We start from the raw sequence: 17,735 nt of genomic DNA, 5'->3' as shown, positions 1-17,735 counted from the left end.
CAGAAGAGATACTGAATTTAATTGATGAAAGGAGAAAATACAAAAATGCAGTAAGTGAAGCAGGCAAAAAGGAATACAAACGTCTCAAAAATGAGATTGACAGGAAGTGCAAAATGGCTAAGCAGGGATGGCTAGAGGACAAATGTAAGGATGTAGAGGCTTATCTCACGAGGGGTAAGATAGATACAACCTACAGGAAAATGAGAGATCTTTGGAGAAAAGAAGGGAGTGAGACAGGGTTGTAACCTCTCCCCAATGCTATTCAATCTGTATATTGAGCAAGCAGTAAAGGAAACAAAAGAAAAGTCTGGAGTAGGTATTAAAATCCATGGAGAAGAAATAAAAACTTTGAGGTTTGCCGATGACATTGTAATTCTGTCAGAGACAGCAAAGGACTAGGAAGAGCAGTTGAATGGAATGGACAGTGTCTTGAAAGGAGGGTATAAGATGAAAATCAACAAAAGCAAAATGAGGATAATGGAATGTAGTCGAATTAAGTCAGGTGATGCTGAGGGAATTAGATTAGGAAATGAGACACTTAATGTAGTAAAGGAGTTTTGCTATTTGGGGAGCAAAATAACTGATGATGGTCGACATAGAGAGGATATAAAATGTAGACTGGCAATGGCAAGGAAAGCGTTTCTGAAGAAGAGAAATTTCTTAACATCAAGTATAAATTTAAATGTCAGGAAGTCGTTTCTGAAAGTATTTGTATGGAGTGTAGCCATGTATGGAAGTGAAACATGGACGATAAATAGTTTGGACAAGAAGAGAATAGAAGCTTTTGAAATGTGGTGCTACAGAAGAATGCTGAAGATTAGATGGGTAGATCACATAACTAATGATGAAGTATTGAGTAGAATTGGGGAGAAGAGGAGTATGTGGCACAACTTGACAAAAAGAAGGGACCGGTTAGTAGGACATGTTCTGAGGCATCAAGGGATCACCAGTTTAGTACTGGAGGGCAGCGTGGAGGGTAAAAATCGTAGAGGGAGACCAAGAGATGAATACACTAAGCAGATTCAGATGGAAGTAGGCTGCAGTAGGTACTGGGAGATGAAGAAGCTTGCACAGGATAGAGTAGCATGGAGAGCTGCATCAAACCAGTCTCAGGACTGAAGACCACGACAACAACAAGAACAACAACAACAACAACAACAATAGAATAGAATAGAATAGAATCTGTATGTCACTTGACCTATCATATACAGTCATTTGAGTGAAACACTGGTGATTCATCAATTAATACAGTTGTGTGCATGAATAAGAATATTCAGGGTGTTAACTAATGTGTGGCGAACCTTTCAGGAATCGATACAGGACTTAAAAATAAGCAAAAGAGTTCATAAATACATATGGTCAATTTTTTTTTTTTATTTTTTTTATTTTTTTTAGCTACAGACACTTCTTTGCTGTAACATGTTTGCTTCATTTCTGTCTTTCTGTTTTCAACTTGGTTCTACATATATTTCTTATTTTGAGATGTTGTTTGTTTTTGAAAGTGTCAAGTCAAAGCCTTCTTACGTTTATTTCAATTGCCATGGTACTAGTAAATAAACAGACCCTTTTATTGTTGAGAAGACAGTAGTGGAAGCTTATTCTATAGTTCTTATTGTACTATTGTTCAATGTGCGTTAAGCATTCTTCCCCCACCAGGAATCAAATTGATTATTTCCAAGGAGGAGCCAGTGAACAAGTATACATTACAGAACTCCTCTGGAGAGTGTCGTGTTGTGTCTGATGTCCACTCACATGTGTGATGCATACTCAACTATTTTTGTGTTGGCCTAGTGTGTTCTGTAAATTTGTCTAAAATGTATATTGATCAGCACATGGTGAGCATGCACCTGATGTATGGACTTACAAATTCCAATGCATCTGAAGCAAGATGCTTATATGCTGAAAGATATTCTAAGAGAAATCTACCATACAATAAGACCTTTCAAAGAATATGTGGATGTCTTATGGAGATAGGCTCTATTGAGAAAAGGTTATTTCATTGTGGAAGGCCAAATAGTGTTAGAACGCCTGATTTATGAAATTGAATACTTAATGATATTGAGGATAACAATGGCAGCAGGACCAGAGAAACAGCAAAAACTGAGAATGGGGGTAATGTGAGTTAGTGGAAACTGTTACGAGAGCAGCTCCTTTCTTCATACCACATTCAGATTGTCAAAGTCTTACTGAAACAGATTTTCAATCCAAAAAAGCTTTTTTTACTTCTTTATTGAAGATGTGTGCTCAAGACCAATACTTCTTGTGTATCATACAATTCACTTATGAAGCAAAGTTCATCAGGAATGGAGTGCAGAATTTTCACAACACTTATGTATGGTTGGATGAGAATCCTTCTGCAGTTCTAGAAACAAGTACATCGTCAACAGTTTAGCATTATCATATGGGCTGGCATCATTGGAGACAGATTAATTAGACTTGGCATTTTCCATGGAACACTGGCTGGAGCATTATTCAGTGAATTTTCAATGGAACATGTACGTTTTTTTGCTGTAAGACATTCTACATCTACATCTACATGGCTACTCTGCAATTCACACTTAAGTGCCTGGCAGAGGGTTCATCGAATCATTTTCATATTACTTCTCTTCCATTCCACTCTCAAATGGCGTGTGGGAAAAAGAAACACCTAAATCTTTCCGTTCAAGCTCTGATTTCTCTTATTTTATTATGATGATCATTTTCTCCCTATGTAGGTGGGTGTCAACAAAATATTTTTGCATTCAGATGAGAAAGTTGGTGACTGAAATTTCATAAATAGATCTCAGCGCAAAGAAATCCGCCTTTGATTCAGTGACTGCCTCCCCAACTCGCATATCATATCTGTAATACTCTCACCGCTATTGCACAACAACACGAAACGTTTTACCCTTCTTTGCACTTTTTCAATGTCTTCCGTCAATCCTACCTGGTCCCACACCATGCAGCAATATTCCAGCAGAGGACGGACAAGTGTAATGTAGGCTGTCTCTTTAGTGGGTTTGTCGCATCTTCTAAGTGTTCTGCCAACAAAGTGCAGTCTTTGTTTCGCCTTTCCCACAATATTATCTATGTGGTGTTTCCAATTTAAGTTGCTCGTAATTGTAATTCCTAGGTATTTAGTTGAATTGACAGTCCTTAGGTTTGTGCGATTTATCGTATACCCAAAATTTATCGGATTTCTTTTAGTATCCATGTGGATGACCTTGCACTTTTCTTTGTTTAGTGCCAATTGTCACTTTTCGCACCATACAGAAATTATTTCTAGATCATTTTGTAATTGGAACTGATCGTCTGATGATTTTACTAGATGGTAAATTACAGCGTCATCTGCAAACAATCTAAGGGGGCTGCTCAGATTATCACCTAGATCATTTATGTAAATCAGGAACAGCAGAGGGCCTATGACACTACCTTGCAGAACACCAGATACCATTTCTGTTCTACTCAATGATTTACCATCTATTACTACGAATTGTGACCTCTCTGAGAGGAAATCACAAATCCAGTCACACAACTGAGATCATACTCCATATGCATGCAATTTGATTAATTGGCACTTGTGAGGCACAGTATCAAAAGCCTTCTGGAAATCTAGGAATATGGAATCCACCTGAGATCCCTTGTCGACAGCACTCATTACTTCATGGTAATAAAGAGCTAGCTGTGTTGCACAAGAACGATATTTTCTGAATCTATGTTGCTTATGTATCAATAAGTCATTTTCTTCAAGGTGATTCATAATGTTCGAGTACAGTATATGCAACAAAATCATACTGCAAATTGAGGTCAGTGATATGGGTCTGTAATTTGGTGGGTTACTCCTATTTCCTGTCTTGAATATTGATGTGACCCATGCAACTTTCCAGTTTTTAGGAACAGTGAGTGGTTGTATGTATATGGTTGCTAAGAAAGGCGCTGTTGTGTCTGCATACTCTGAAAGGAACCTGATTGGTATACCATCTGGACCGGAGGACTTGCCTTTCTTAAGTGATTTGTGAGTTGTTTCCCAACACCTAAGATATCTACTTTTATGCCACTCATGCTAACAGCTGTTCTGGTTTCAAATTCTGGAATATTTACTTCGTCTTCTTTCATGAAGGAATTATAGAAAACTGTATTTAGTAACTCTGCTTTAGTGGCACCATCATTGGTAACATTTCCTTCGCTGTCTCACAGTGACGGTATTGACTGTTTTTTTGCCACTGGTGTACTTTACGTATGACCAGAATCTGTTTGGGTTTTCTACCATATTTTGAGACAATGTTTCATTGTGGAAACTATTGAAAGCATCTTGCTTCTGTGAAACTTAGCCAGTCTTGGGGATTTTACATTCTTCTGAATTTGGCATGCTTTTTTTGTTGCTTCTGCAACAGTGTTCTGACGTGTTTTGTGTACCATGGTGGATCAGTCCCATCTGTTATTAACTTAATGTGGTATGAATCTATCTATTGCTGTCGATACTTTATCTTTGAATTTGAGCCATATCTGGTCCACACTTACATAATTAGCTTGGAAGAAATGGAGACTCTCTCTTAGGAAGGCATTAAGCAGAATTTTTATCTGCTGTTTGTGGTTTTGAGCCTCGCTACAATGTCCTTGTGTTCACTATTCCCTGTATCCATCATGATGCTCTCTATTAGGTCAGGATTATTTGTGGCTAAGAGGTCAAGTGTGTTTTCACAACCATTTACAATTTGTGTGGGCTCATGAACTAATTGTTCAAAGTAATTCTCAGAGAAAGCATTTGGTACAATTTCAGAAGATGTTTTCTGTCTACCACCGGCTTTGAACATGTATTTTCGCCAACAAATTGAGGGTAGGTGGAAGCCTCCACAAACTGTAACTGTATGAGTGGGGTACTTATTTGTAATGAGATTCAAGTTTTCTTTGGACCATTCGGCTATTATATCATCTGAGTCCGAGAGTCAGTAGAAGGAGCCAGTTATTATTTTGGTACGGCTGTGGGGTATAACCTCTACCCATAGTAATTCGCAGGAACTATCTATTTCAACTTCGCTACCACCAACAGACACAAACACACTACCACCTACTTTATTTAATCTATCATTTCTAAACAAGATTTGCGCCTCTGTAAAAATTTACAACTACGATACCAACTGTTGCTTGGTCGATTCGCGTCGTTTCTTTGCCCTGTACCCTTTGAGGCTGGAGCCCTTTTTGGTCTTTCCCGAGACTGTGTAACCTAAAAAACTGCTCAGTCCATGCCACACAGCCCCTACTACCCATGTAGCCACCTCCTGTTTGTACTGGACACCTGATCTATTTAACGGAACTCGTAACCCCACCACCCTATGGCGCAAGTCGAGGAATCTGCAGCCTACACGGTCGCAGAACCATCTGAACCTCTGATTCAGACCCTCCACTCGGCTCTGTACCAAAGGTCCGCAATCAGTCCTGTCAACAATGCTGCATACAGTGAACTCTGCCTTCATCTCTCTAGCAAGACTGGCAGTCTTCACCAACTCAGATAGCCGCCGGAAACCAGACAGAATCTCTACTGATCCATAGCGACACACGTCATTAGTGCCGACATTAGCCACCACCTGCACTTGGCTGCACCCTGTACCCTTCATGGCATCCGGAAGGACCCTTTCCACTTCTTGGATGACTCCCCGCCCCCCCCCCCCTCCCCCCCACGCAATATGCACACGGAGTGCACTTTGGCTTTCTTCCCATCCTTAGCTGCCATATCCCTAAGGGCCTCCATCATCTACCTAACATTGTAGCTCCCAATGACAAGCAATCCCATCCTCTGCGCTTGTCCGGACCTCTCAGGAAGACTGGCCACTGCCGCGATAGACGAGGCCGCCCTTGCTGGCTCAGAAGTACTTTCAGCAGTAAACAGTACCTCAAACCTTTTACAGAGGCATAAGGGTACAGCCTTGCGGCCAGCACCAACTTTTGCCTTCCGCCCAGGGATTCGCGACCCCGCCGTGGTTGCCAATCACCGTCATGCAAGTGTCAACCAGCATGGATGTCCGAATCCGAGGACACAGTAGCATCAGAGATCCCAGGCGAACCTACAGGTTCCAGAGGCACCAAAGTGCTCGCCTCAGGTGTCCCAATGTCACCGCGGCCCAGGGCAACAGCCTGGAGCCTGTTGACCACAGCCAAAACAGCTTCCAGCTGTTTACAGACAGTGGCCAATACCCCCTGAATCCATACACAACAGGCACAGTCCCTATCCATGTCTAACAATGTTTTTTTCGTCTCTTTTATCTCACAAGCCAATCAAAACAAACAGATGACTGATGACTACGCAAATTTACACTATACGGGTACTAAAACGTGATGCTGCAACTCTTAAATACTATAATATGTCCTAAATTTGTGAATTAAACTATGCAAGTAGCCAAAGACATGCAAAGAAGTTAAGAATTAAACTATGAAACAAATAAGTGAGCTAAGAGTGTGACTCTCTGCTGGCTGCTGCTTATTCAACAGCAACAGGGAGCCCACTGATTGTGACCAACTGACACTGACCGTTCAAAACAAAAACAGATGACTGACAACTACGCAAATTTACACTATTCAGGTACTAAAACGTGATGCTACAACTCTTAAATGCTATAATGTGCCGAAATTTGTGAATTAAACTATGCAAGTACCCAAAAACATGCAAAGAAATTAAGAATTAAACTATGAAACAAATAAGTGAGCTAAGAGTGTGACTTGGTGCTGGCTGCTGCTTATCCAATGGCGGCAGCCAACATGTGGTTTATGTACGAGGGGCCCCACCTCATTTTGCCCTGCGAGCAAGAACAATTTTAAATAAGTGTTTCCCTAATAAATAGATAGATTACAAGGCAACAACATCTTGGTCTGCTTGATCTCCTGATCTCAATCTGTTGTTTTTTATTTTGGGGGGCATTTAAAGGGCATAGTGTATTCAAGACCTACTGTGGATGTTGACATTCTTTGCCAGTGTGTTCTTGAAGGATTTCAGTAGGTACAGCAGACACACAAAATATGGAAACAAGTAGGACAGTCTCAAGATGCAGTATTTAGAAGCTTTTGTTAATGCTAATGGTGGACAATATATGAATTTCAGCTTTTGTTAATGCTAATGGTGGACAATATATGAATTTCATTCACCCATCAGAAGACAACATTTGAAAAGAAAAAAATACCTGTGAAACAAAACTGGAAATTTGAAAACAAAGAGATGGAAATGAAGAAAAATTAAAACAATGAAAAAGTTTCTGAACTACGAAAATAAAAAAAGTTCATATGTATATATAAACTTTGTTGTTTCTTTTTAACACCTCTATCAATCCCCCAGAGGTTTCCCATCTATTAGTTAACATCCTGTATAAAAAGCAATGTACACATATGTTAAAAAAAATTCATGCACACTTTAACATAGAGAGCTAAATAGACATTACATTTCGTCCTCCTTAAATTTTCGGTTGTAATTGCATCTGTAGTTTATAAATATGGACTTACAGGGTGACAATTATTGAATTATATGAAATAAAATCATCATAACTTGTAAACGGTTTGTGTTAGGATGTTCAAACTGCACAGCTGGCCGTGGAGCATGATGGGAATTAGGATGTGCATATGGTTTGGTTTAGCGATGAAGCCCACTTTCATTTAGATGGCTTCATCAGTAAGGAGGGACTGAGAATCCGTATTATATCATTGAGAAGTCAGGTGACTGTGTGGTGTGCAGTGTCCAGTCATGGAATAATTACTGTGATACTCCTTGATGGCATGGTGACTACCAATGGTACATAAACATTTTGGAAGATGATTTCATCCCCATTATCCAAAGTGACCTTGATTTCAACAGGATGTGGTTCATGGAAGATGGAGCTCAACCCCATGAAAGCAGGAGAGTGTTTGATGTTCTGAAGGAGCATTTTGGGGATCAGATTCTGGCTTTGGGGTACCCAGAGGTCGCTGGCATGGGCCTCAATTGGCCACCATATTCTCCAGATCTGAACACATGTGACTTCGTTTTGTGGAGCTATATTAAAGACTAGGTGTACAGCAATAACTGCAAAACCATTGCTGAGCTGAAAGCAGCTATTCAGGAACTCATCAACAGCATCAATGTTCCGACACTTTAGCAGGTCATGCAGAATTCTGCAATCCATCTGCACCACATGATCACCAATTATGGCAGGCATATTGAACATATTATAGCCTAAATTTAAATATCTGTAGTGACGTTTCTGTGTTGAACAAAGTGTGTGCATGCCGTAGTTTGTAACTAATTCACTTTTTTTTTATGTAGTTAAATAATTGTCTCCCTGCATACCGTATTTACTCGAATCTAAGCCGCACTTTTTTCCAGTTTTTGTAATCCAAAAAAACCACGTGCGGCTTAGAATCGAGTGCAAAGTAAGCGGAAGTTCTGAAAAATGTTGGTAGGTGCCGCCACAACTAGCTTCTGCCGTCTAACATATGTAGCACTACACAGGTGTGCTTTGCACGCACAAAGATAAATACTGGTGCCAAAACCTATGCGTCAGCAAATAAATTAAAAGAAAAGGTAGAAGACTGTAAACATTATGCCATGTATTCTTTCGTGTTTGCTGCTTATCATTTAAATCCTGTCTGCCTAATAAACTACGAAACTAGAGTGAGACAACAGCAGACGCGGAAGAATATACATATAAGTCATGTTTATATTTGTATTATTCTTATGCTGAATAGTGATACAGTCAGAAATGAAGCATGAATCAATGATGACTCTAATTTCTGTGCAGAATGTAATGTACTAAAGAGGTGTCTGCACAGATTTTCAAACAGAGAAAATTTTTCGCTAAACTCTCGTTCGGAATAAATTCTATCGTACGCAGTCTATTATTTGGTTCTTGTTAATCATTATCAAAGCAGTGTAAGTAACAACAAATAGCAGTCTCTTGCTGTTGTTTCGGTTATAGACAATTCCTCTCTTTTTTTTTTTTTTAATTGTAAGCCGCGGTAGCGCGCACAAAAGCAAGCCATGCCGCGAGCGGCAACACTCATTATCAGAATGCGACAAACAATGCATGCCACAGTACAATAATGCGTTTTCAGCTTACAGTGACGTAAACACTTATAACAAAGAGAACGGCACTTATCAGATCAAAGCAAAATAAGCAATTGATTCAAACCAGATGAAGCACTTGAAAAAAGAAGGATACCCATATAAATACGGACGGAGTGCCTGACACATAGCAATGGCTACTTGGAAAAGCTTAACTGTTTAGCTTACGACTCGAACCACACTACTGTAGCTGTATCTTCATCCATTCAACCTCAATTGTGTCTCATGTTACCATGGACCAACTTTGTTTCTATTTGGAGGGGTGGTCTAAAACTTTTCTCTCCTCTTGAATTTCGAGTCTCAAATTTCAGGTGCGGCTTAGATTCGGGAAACATTTTTTTCCTTGATTTCGAGTCTCATTTTTCAGGTGCGGCTTAGATTCGAGTGCGGCTTAGATTCGAGTAAATACGGTATACAGGGAGATGATAATGTAAGAAGAAAAGATTAAATATTTTTCTATGTTTGCTTCAGTTGTTTCTAGTTTGCAGTCCTTCTTGAACTTGAGTCGTTCTTTATTGCTAAACTTTGTAGCCATGTAATACAAAGTATTTTAAGACAAGCTAAGTCTGTTACAAGATAACATAGTCTGAGTTATGCCTTGTTTCATACGCATGTATGAAATAATTTCCTTCGAAAAGATGTGGGTTTTTAGCTCAAAGAGGATTCATACGTAAACATACAAGGAATTGTCATTAAGTCAAGGCTTCCGAATAAAGGTTTGAAAGATAGCCTATTATTTGTTCCCGTTATAGCTCTGATGGTACTTTTCTGTATCTTTAACACTCTGAGGAGATTTGCATTTTCAGTACCCCCAAAAGATATTCCGTATCTTACAGCTGACATAAAATATGAATGATAAACAATTTTCTTAACAGCTGAATCAGTTTGCAGGACATCCTTTTTTTTAAATTCACTGCTTTTTATGGCATCTTCTTAACACAGGGAACACCATGTGTAGCAGATCCTTTTAAATTAATGGCCCACTGTCTGACTAATTACTTAATTAGGATGCAAATTAAGGAATGTACCTGCCATTAAAATTAGTTCATTGGACATGCTAACAGTGTGGGTTGCGCATCACAAATTATTGCATGTGGGAGGCTATGTTGACCAACATGTAAAGAATAACCAGCTCACCAGCAGGTTCCCTAGCTCGCCAAGAAGTGGTTGTCTCATCTCATGTCTTGTAAAGTTGTCTCAGAGTCCCAGTTGGCCTTCTTCTCTGCTGTTCGTGGATTTAAACAGGCATCTGTCAATAATGGACTGACAAGTGGGGATTTTCTCTATGCTACTTCAGTGAAAATCTGAAAATAAAAGGATTCCACCTTGTTTTTAAAACTAAGGAAGAAATGATATTCAGAACCAGTGTAACAGTATTACTTGAATCAAAGTTTTCTAAGTCTTATCTTCATTTATTGAGCACCACAGCAAGCTCACAAAAATCTCCCCATGATTTTATAGACCGCACAAGAAATCACACATGCGAGATCATGCATCAACATTTTTTGAGTCCAAATAATGCTTTCGCTTAAGTTGAAGGACTAAAATATCCTCTTGCACTAAGTACGTGTTGTTGAGCTGAATACAAGTTGAAGAGTGCTTGTCAGTGATCTACTTGAAAGTTCGTACTAAACTGCACCAGGAGCTAGTTTCATTGTGTTGTGCCTTGCTGTGCAGGGCACATTTCTGATTGGTTGGTTTATTCAATCACTGATTGTCAATATTATGTAGAATTCTAATTAAACTGTGACTGAGAATAATCAATTTTTGAAAATATAATGTTATTGAATAGACAAAAAAATCTACTCACCAAGTGGCGACAGGAGAAGAAATGTGTAAAGGTATAGAAATTTCCAAGCATTCCAAGCCAGTGGCTCCTTCTTCTCACAGAACGGTTGAGGGGGAAGGAAGAGGGATGAAGGAAAATGACTAATGAGATTTAGGAAATGGAGAAAGTTTGGAAAAATTGCTCGGAACTTTGCACCAGGGGAGACCTACCAGACGGGATGACTGATTTTTAGTGAGTGCACTGGATGAGACCTGAAAACCTGAGAGGTTCGGGGCTGGAAGACAGGGTGATGTTACATACAGAGCTTACTGACAAAACATCGTGCACGAGTTAATAAGAGCAGAAAATTTAGTGTATTGCATGTGGTAGAGACGGGGAGGTTGGGAGGGAGTAGGGGTCAATAGACAGGTCAGAAAACAAAAGAGATAAAAAAACTAAAATGGAGTGCAGAAAGGAATAGCGAGACTGAAGAAATTAACATACATTAAGACCAAGTGGCTGGCAAGAACCAAGGTCATGTTGTAACACCAGTTCCCGCCTGTGTAGTTCAGAGAAATTGGTGTATGGGGGAAGAACCCAGACGGCACGTATGGTGAAGCAGGCATCAGGGTCACAACTGTTATGTTGTAGCGCTTACTCTGTAACAGGATATTTTATGTTACCAGTATACACCCTCTGCCTATGGCCTTTCATCCTGACTGATAACTTTGTGGTAGTTATGCCAATGTAAACTGATCAGTGTTTACATAACATCTGAGGTGTGTTGTTTCACTGGTGGCTCACCCTTTGGTAGTGCATGTTTTGCCAGTTACAGGCCTAGCATAGGTAGTAGTCAGAGGGTACATAGGGCAAGTCTTACAAAAAGGATGGTCACAAGGATAGGAGACATGGTGCAGGGAAATGTGTGCAGGAGCAGCATAGAATCTGACAAGGATATTTCAGAGACTGGGAGGACGACTAAAAGCTAATCTAGGTGTGGTGGACAAAATGTTGGACAGAATGGACCTAATTTCAGAACATGATTTTAGGAAGTCATAGCTTTTTCAAAGTAGCTCATTAATACATTCAAGATCAGAACAATACTGACCGACCAGATGTGTAATCTCAAGTTGTTTTTTGGAGGAATCGGTAGTACCAGGATTAGATGTGATGGCCTGGGAAACCAGCTTTTCAACTAGGCTGGTTGGGGTAATTATGACTGGTAAAGGCTGAGGTACTGTCTCGTGGGCCCCTACCACCACGGCAAAGCGCGTCCTCAGATTGCGGATAGGGGATACGGCCTTCAGATACGAAGGGTAGCTGCGAATACAAAAAATAAGCAGTCGTGGACAGCCGGTGGGGAGCAGGCGATGGTGTGATGAACCATCCCTGTTCCTTCTTCTCTTACTATCAAATCTATTCATCAAGAATCAGCAACATTAATGGGCATGGGTCCCTTTGAAGTAAAATATTCCGGAGGTAAACTAGGTTCCCATCAGATCTCCGGGCGGAACCTACTTCGAATAGATTCAGGCCGAAAGGAACTTTCAGGTTGGGAACATGGAACGTTAAAAGTTTGAACAGGCCAGGAACATTCCAGACATTATTAGACGAATTAGATAGATATGATGTGGACATTACAGCTATTCAAGAAACTCGGTGGCAGGAGGAGGGTAGCATAAAGAGGGGTAACTATACATTTTTCTATGGAGGTGCGGAAGCTCACAGTTTTGGAACAGGTTTCTCAGTACAGAGAAAACTGCTTCACGCAATCAGAGATATAAGGTTCATTAGTGACCGACTATCAGTTATAGTGTTGTCCGGTAGGTGGAATAGACCAGTAGTAATTAATGTACACGCACCAACTGAGGACACTGAAGAGGTTGTTAAATACGGCTTTTATGAAGAACTAGATCAACTGTGGGATGAGTTCTCCTCGTATGATAGAAAATTAATCATAGGTGATTTTAATGTGAAGATAGGGAAGGAGGAAGCATTCTGGCCTACAATTGGGAAAGAAAGTTTGCATAACATTTCGAATTATAATGGCACAAGGGTGGTTAATTTTGCTGTTTCAAAAGACATTATTGTTGAGAGCACATATTTCAAAAGGAAGGACATTCATAAAGCAACTTGGGTCTCTCCGGATGGACACACCCGAAACCAAATTGATCATGTTCTTGTAGATCAGAGGTGGCACACTAGTATAGAAAATGTTAGGACTTTCAGGGGAGCAGACTGCGATTCTGATCATTTTATCTTGTAGTTGCCAAAGTTCACCAACGGCTATCTACAGCAACATCAAAGTGTCACAATGCAGAACTTGTTAGGTTTGACACTGACAAGCTAAATGATGAAAACTTTAGAAGAAGGTACATGATAGAAATTTCAAATAGGTTTGATGCTCTCAGGACACACGAAGGTCAAGATGAGGATGTAAATAAACAGTGGATCACTGTGAGGAATAATATCAAAGAGGCAGCAAAGATCACAATAGGTACAATTAAGAAGAACAGGAGAAAACTGTGGTTTGATGAGGAATGCAAGAAATGGGTAGAGGAAAGGAGAAAAGCGCGATATGATTGGGATGGAATGGGAGACAGAAAACGAGAGGAGTTCTTGAACTTGAGAAGGGAAGTTGGTCATAGGCTACAGGCAAAGGAGAGGGATTATTTGAACAATCAAATTACAAAAATGGAAACAAACAGTAAAACAAAATACATTAGGGAACTTTACTTAGACATAAGTGGGTATAAGAAGGGCTTCAAGGCTAGGACAAATGCACTTCGAGGGGATGCTGGGGGAATACTGACAGACCCCAGTGCTGTATTAAGTAAATGGAGGGCGTATTTTGAGCATCTATTAAATGTACACCAGGAAGCAGGAAATGAGCAGGCATACGAAATACATACAGCAGAACCCCAGATACCTGAGCCAACGTTAAAGGAAGTAAGAGATGCAATCAACAAATTGAAAAACCATAAAGCACCAGGATCAGATTGCATAACTGCAGAATTAGTTAAAAATTGGGGACAGAAATTGGTGGAAGTAGTTCACAAAGTGATAACTAAAGTATGGAACTCAGAGATGATACCTGAGGAGTGGCAGGAGTCTGTTCTGACCCCAATTTTAAAGGAAGGTGACAAAATGGATTGTAGTAATTATAGAGGGATATCGCTATTACCAGTATGTTCCAAAATTTTCTCGAATATTCTGCTAAGCAGGCTTACACCATATGCAGATGAAATTGTGGGGGATTACCAAGCCGGCTTTCGGAGGAATAGATCAACTATAGACCAAATATTCACCCTGCGTCAAATTTTGGAAAAGAAATGGGAATACAATAAACCAGTTCATAATCTTTTCATAGATTTTACAAAAGCATATGATTCAGTATTGCAGTCAAAATTGTACAGAATTCTTTTGGAACTTGGAATGCCAAAGAAGTATGTTAGACTTATAGAAGCGAGTTTGAAAAACACAAAAGGTAGAGTACGCGTGGGGTAATTGGAATCAGAAGAATTTGTAATAAAGAACGGACTTAAGCAGTGAGATGCGCTGTCTCCGCTACTTTTTAATTTAGTCCTAGAATATATTGTACGAATGGCTGCAGATAATTCAGAGGGTGTGGAGTTAAATGGAAATATTAAGATATTAGGGTATGCAGATGATCTAAACATCATTAGCGATAAGAAAGAATCTGTAACAGCAAATGCGAATGCGTTAATCGAGGCTAGTGAAGATGTAGGTCTAAGGATAAGTGAAGACAAAACTAAATACCTGGTTACTACTTTAATGCCAACAGCAGTAGATCAGGAAATGTTAAGAGTTGGGGACATGCAGTTTGAAAAAGTGAACACATTTAAGTATCTTGGCGTGGACATCACTTCAAGAAATGAGATTGATTCTGAAATGAAGAAGAGATTACGGGCGGGAAATGCGTGCTACTTCTCACTGAATAGATTACTTTCATCACGGATATTGTCTAGGAATTTAAAGAGTAGAATATACAAAACTATTATTCTACCAGTTATGCTGTATGGGTGTGAGACTTGGTCTCTCACTGTGCAAAATGAAAAGCCGTTTCGAGTATTAGAAAACAAAATTTTGCGGAAAATTTTCGGAGCAAAAAGGTATGACATTAGCGGAAAGTGGCGAAAACTGCATAACGAAGAGGTTTACGAACTCTATTCAAGCCCTGACATAATCAGTATTATTAAATCATGTACGCTGCGATGGGCGGGTCATATAGCTCGAATGGATGAGGGCAGGTAGCGCGCAGAGTACTGGTAGGGCACCTAGAAGGAAAACGTCCTGTGGGGAGACCGAGGCCTAGATGGGAGGACAATGTGAAGGCTGATTTGAGGAGCCTAGGTATTGAAGGTGAATAGAAGGAAATAGCCCAAGACAGGGACAGATGGCGAAAATACGTTGCTGCGGTAATGGACTCTCGAGTCCAGTATGACCAGTGAGTAAGTAAGTAAGAAGGCTGAGGTAAGAACGGTGGTGTATTGCTGTAAAGAGTCTGTATCTGAGCAAATTTGTTTGCCTCGAATGCCGGAGCTGTATGAGAGGAAACGTTTGACATAGAAAGGATGCCCACTGTTAGAATGTAAGTACTGTTGTTTGTTAGTCAGTTTCATTTGAACAGAGATGTGTAGCTGACCCTTGGTGAGGATGAGGTCAAAATCAAGGAAAGCGACATGGGATTCATGACAGGGTCATGTGAAATTTAATTGGGAGAATATACTTAGAGATTCCAAGAATTTTAACAGCTCAGCCTCACAGTGAGGCAGTAAGACAAAGATATCATCAATGTATCTAAGCCAAACCAGGGGCTAATGACTTATGGGTCCAAGGACAGGTCTCCTCAAAGTGACCCTTGAAAAGGCTGGTGTAGGAAGGAGCAATCCTGATTTCCATGGCTGTGCCCCTGATCTGTTTGTATGTCTGCCTCTCGAAGGTAAAATAGTTGTTGGTAAGTATTAAGTGGATTAAGGTGAGCAGGGAGGAAGTCATAGGTTTGGATTCAGGTGGACACTGATTGAGGTAATGTAATGTACAGCAGCAGACCATCTACATGGGATATGTTGGTTTAGAAGGTGGTGGCATCAGTGGTGAGAGGTAAGTGGTGGGAGTGAAATGGACACAGATTTCAGATGATCTAGGAAATGCTTGGTGTCTTTAACCTAGGAGGAAAGACTTTGTATTGTGGGTTTAAGGTGTTGATCAACTAAGGCAGATATATGTTTGGTGGGTGTTTTGAGGCCAGCTATTATGGTACCACCAGGGGGACTGGGTTTTATGGATCTTAGGAAGAGGTTAAAAAGTGTGTGTGTGTGTGAGGGGGGGGGGGGGGGGCGTGGTTTGGGTGGGGTAAGAAGTTCTGTGGATTGAGGTGTTAGTCTTTGTGAGCGACCTGAGGTCTTTCAGGAGCTACTGTTGGTAAATTTAAATCACTGCGATGAGATTTTGATGGCAGATGCTGCTTGTAGAGATGTCAGACAGCTGGCATAGACCCACTTATGTACTCCATCAGTCATGTACCACAGTGGTAGGTACTTTGCTTGCTGGGAGGATAATGGTGGTGTCATCAGTTTTTAGTGAACAAAGAGACTGGAGTTCTGCAGGGAATAGGTTATGGTTATGTTATAGTGACCTGAGGAATGACTGCGAAGCACTGCTGGAAGTTAGGAATTCTTGGAAACCTTGTAAGGGATGTTTTGAGTTAATAGTGGTGGGATCAAATTGGGATTGTAGTCAAGCGAATGTATATCTGCCTTGTTGAACAACATCTGTAACCTACAGTGCAAAGACGTCCCTCCTGTATTAACGACACCAACCATTTCCTAGATTGTGTGGAGTCTGTGCCTATCCCAGTGCCATCACACACCTTGCTTATCACCATTGATACCACCACCCTCTACACCAACATCCCACATGTACATGGCCTGTCAGATGCTGAACATTAACTCAGTCAGCATCCAACAGATTCCAAACCTATGATGTCCTTCCTGCTCACCTTAATGCACTTTATACTTACCAACAGCTACTTTACCTTTGAGAGACAGACATACAAGCAGATCAGGGGCACAGCCCTAGGAACAAGGATGTCTTCTTTCTGTGCCAACCTTTTCATGGCTTTGTTGGAGGGGACTTTCCTTGAATCCATAAGCTATCAGCAGCTGGGTTGGTTTAGACACATTGATGACTTCTTTGCCTTATGAACTCATGGTGATTCTGACCTGTTAAAATTCTTGTAATCTCTAAATATATTCTCCCATTTAAATTTCACATGAGCCTATTGTACATCCCATGCCACTTTGCTTGATGTTGACCTCATTCTCACCAAGGGTAGCTACACACCTTTTTTCACATTAAACTGACTAAGAAACATTTTGATGGATGCCACATTCCCATGTCAAATGTTCCCTCCCATACAGCCCTGGCATTCAAGGCAAACACATTTGTTCAGATACAGACTCTTTACAGCAATACACCACCATTCCCACCTTAGCCTTCACTAGTTCTAAGTACACCACCAGCTGAGTTCAAAAGCAGATTTCCCAAGCCATCACATCAAAACCTGATACAACTGATTCCTCCAAAAAACAACTTAGGAGTACACATCTGGTCAGATTAGATTAGATTAGATTAGATTAGATTAGATTAGATTAATACTAGTTCCATGGATCATGAATACTATATTTCGTAATGATGTGGAACGAGTCAAATTTTCCAATACATGACATAATTAAGTTAATTTAACAACATACTTAAGTTAATATAACAACTTTTTCATTTTTTGTGTTTTTTTATTTTTATTTTTTTTATTTTTTATTTTTTTTTTAATATTTTTTTTTTTTAAATTTATATCTAAAAATTCCTCTATGGAGTAGAAGGAGT

The 17,735-nt window shown here is 40.1% G+C and overlaps 1 protein-coding gene across 5 annotated transcripts in view; it reads left to right on the top strand.

Annotated features, from left to right (window-relative positions):
• Nucleotides 1–17,735, top strand: part of LOC126175158 (TATA box-binding protein-associated factor RNA polymerase I subunit B) — a 324,489-nt gene that overhangs the window by 95,548 nt on the left and 211,206 nt on the right. The gene's annotated exons all lie outside the window — the stretch shown is intronic.

This window comes from Schistocerca cancellata, chromosome 3 (assembly GCF_023864275.1).
Source record: "Schistocerca cancellata isolate TAMUIC-IGC-003103 chromosome 3, iqSchCanc2.1, whole genome shotgun sequence".
In the NCBI taxonomy this organism is placed as follows: domain Eukaryota; kingdom Metazoa; phylum Arthropoda; class Insecta; order Orthoptera; family Acrididae; genus Schistocerca; species Schistocerca cancellata.
This window is presented reverse-complemented; position numbering and strand designations above follow the sequence as displayed.